Genomic DNA, 3,502 nt, shown 5'->3' with positions numbered 1-3,502 from the left:
ATGGAGACAAATTCTGCCATATCACAAATTTCCTTATCTTTGAAACCTGCAAAATCAAAGCAACTTAACATTGTCTTAAAGAATTTGTTTCTGGCACTAATTCTATTTCCTAAATATTCCTTTCCAGAACCCCCCTACCTTTTAGCATTACCATAGGCTAGGATTCTATTCTGTAACCACTCACCTTAAGAAATCAAGAGACCTTTCAATTCTCAGGACATTAACTTATTATATTCAGAAGGGCGGAGCCACAAAAATATCAATTTCACTTGAAACTAATTTTGCTTCAGAAGACTCTATAGAGAGGCTCGTCAGTTTCCTCATCCATGCAAGTGTGTGGCCGTGAGTGACATTAACAGCACCTGAGCTCAGATCATACAAGTCAATTTACAAGTATTAATTGTCTGCTGAGCAAGATGTGGTGCTACCTGGACCTTGGCCAGAAATTGCACTTAGACTCAGAATCGATGGTACTGGTACTGGGATAGCACGTGGTTGAGGCAGCACTGGCCCGTCCACCAGGGTTTCAAATGCGTGCGTTCCCACCTGATGTACCTGTCAAGCCTGACCTCTCTCCTCTCTGTGGCAGTGTCCATAGGGATTGCTCACTGGCTGCGTGGTGTCCAGGAGTGCCGGTCAACTCCAGTCCTAAGAACATTCCTTCCTTTTGAAGGTTCTGCCCACTTACACTCCTCCTCTGGGTACTAGCCCCCAACAAAGGCTCTTACCAAAAAGGTCAGTCCAGGGGCCAGGCCGGTCTCATATGACTCTGCCTTCTTGGTGACAGCTGATTGGATAGGCACATGACCCATAGGCAGACGAACTGGACCAATCAGACTCTCAAGATTTGGGCACAGAGGGGTGGGCACAGGAAAGAAAAAATGGTGCGGATTAGGTCCTGGGATGGATTTTCAGCTGCACATACAGTAATGAGAAAACAGAGAATGCTAGGAGGCCAAGGGAAGCAAGAGAGCTGAGCAGACATGAAGAGAGAAACAGAGAGGAAAGTCCCTATGGAGAGAGGACGCGAGAGAAAGTAAGAGTGAGCTGGCTGTCTCCAGCCCTTTCCCATATGGGAGCTGTGTTTAGTTTCTGTGAAATGGTCCTGTGTTCTCTCCATCACCCCCCACACTTTAGAGCAAGTCTGAATATGTTTCTAGTCCTTGCAAAGGTCTTTGACTAGATACCTGGACTCAATGGGAGAATTTCATCTCCAGCACTTGGACCCGAGTCAGTTACCGCTCCAAACTAAATCACTCCCTTTCCCTAAGAGTGTTCGGCTGTACTACGTGAGCAAGATCCAAACTACTTTCTGGTGTTTGGTAGAAGGAACAGATTAAGCTTAAATTATGGTCTCAAACTTTATAAATAATATCTGTTATTGTATTCATTAAAGATGGATCGCCTGAGTAGAAAAAGGTGTCTTATGCAGAAAAAAGAAACTTATTTATCTACAATGTTTACATTTTTGATCATTTCTTTAATTTCTGCCTGTCAGAGAAGTATTTCTTTACGTCAGGTATTTAAATGCCTGTCTTCCTCCATCTGTACTCTGATTTTTTTTAAGTCACAAATCTAACAATTTCCTATCCATTTTTCCATCAAGACTACTCAGAAACTACATGCCCTTCTGCTGAATCCTTAAATTAACAAATGCGCAACATAACTTCCAGGACCAGAGAACTGATTCTTACCTAACCCGCCCAGTCTCAGTCGGCCCAGGCGGCCACAGCGACGTACCACAGACTGGCTGGCTTTTAAACCACAGAAATGTATTTCTCACACTTTCAGAGGCTGGACATCCAAGATCAGGGTGCCAGCGGGGTCGGGGTCTGGCGAGAACCCTCTTCAGAGTTGCAAGACTACTGACTTGCCACTGTAGCCTCACGTGGTAAAAAAGAGGGCAAGAGGGCTCTCTGGGATCCCTTTTATGAGGGCACTAATCCCGTTCATGAAGACCCCGCCCTCATGACTTAACTACCCCCCAAAGCCCCACCTCCTAATACCATCACGCTGGGGGTAGGATTTCCACATATGAATGGGGGTAGGACACAACATTAACTATATAGCACACCCTGAAAGAGAGAACTTCCGGCTCTATGGGTAACCACTGCCATCTCAGATCCTAGGACCAGGGCACACGGTAGACTTTCAGCCTCCTGCACACGGGGTTGCCTCCCCCAACACAGAGCACAGAATCTGCTGCCTCGTCATGACAGGCTGTCAGGGCCTCCCTGCCTGCTCGTTAGGATCCACGGCACGGAGGGAGGAATACACCCCTGCAGTCTTGAACAGCAGTTGAGGAGAACACCATTTCCTTGATGGTGCTCTCTGGAAAAAGCCCAAATGCATTTCTTTTCAGGAATGCAGAAAACTCACATTGAAACAAGTTCTGAAAAATGTTTATTATGCCACAAACGCATCGTCCTCTATACACTTTATCTGAAGTCCTTTACATATCCAATCATCTTTTTCTTCACGAGAATGTAGAGCGTCCCTCATATGACCCTGGTCTACTGTTTAAACTTCCTAGCACAGTTCAAGAAACGCGTCACAGACAAGCGTGCAGGCAGCGTGGTGAAATGAAAAGCAAGTTGAATCATGAATCAGCAGGCTTGAGCAGGAATCCTCGAGCAGGTTGCTCCACTTTTCTGGACTTCTGATTCCTTCTCCAAGACTGCCAAGGTCCTTTGTGGCTTCTTCAACCGTCTGGAGGGTCATGAGGAACGTTGAACCTCTGGGCTCTCATGGAACTCTACTTTCACTTCCATGAGGCACTTCTGCCCATCTGCTTTTGCTCAGTCAGCTGTCCAGGCATCTGTCCCCTCCACGAGGTCAGGAGACTCTTCAGAAAAGGGACCACATATTAGTCACAGAAAATCTAACAATGGCGGCTGTCTCCCTGGTGCTGGAAAACACATGAACCGATTGATTTCTTTTCAACTTATGGTTTTCCTCCCATCTACTTTTCTTAAACCTGTGGTGTCTAGTTTACAAGCGCGTCTGATTTAGCATGCTATATTTTTAGTCGTCTCAGTTGACTAACTCAATACTTCCTGGGGTTCTGCAAAGACCGCAATGGTTTGTTTCTCCGTTCTTGTAGCAAGCTGGAGCCCCACCGTGGCGAACTGTGGGCTCCTTCTCTGTAAGTCATTGGAGCATCCAAAGCTCGGACACTGTCTTTGAAGCATCTATTTTAATCACATTAAGGTCTTGAAACTTCATTTTCATATACAGGATTTCCAGGCATTTACCGAGTAGACAAAGTACTGGGTTGATATCATTGCACTGATGAAATATTAATATTATTGATAAGGCGGGACAATGTGGCTGACTTTATCAGACTCATACCATTTGCATGAAAAGGCTGAGTTTCTTTGGCTCTTTGTTCATTCAAGTGCATTGAACACCTATTTGGATAGACTTAGGCATTGTGTTAATCTGTCAATAAAATCTTGCACCATCCACAGTGTTTTGCAAGCTGATTTAGGTTTTGGACTAC

This window comes from Ursus maritimus, unplaced genomic scaffold (assembly GCF_017311325.1).
Source record: "Ursus maritimus isolate PB19 unplaced genomic scaffold, ASM1731132v1 scaffold_23, whole genome shotgun sequence".
In the NCBI taxonomy this organism is placed as follows: domain Eukaryota; kingdom Metazoa; phylum Chordata; class Mammalia; order Carnivora; family Ursidae; genus Ursus; species Ursus maritimus.
This window is presented reverse-complemented; position numbering follows the sequence as displayed.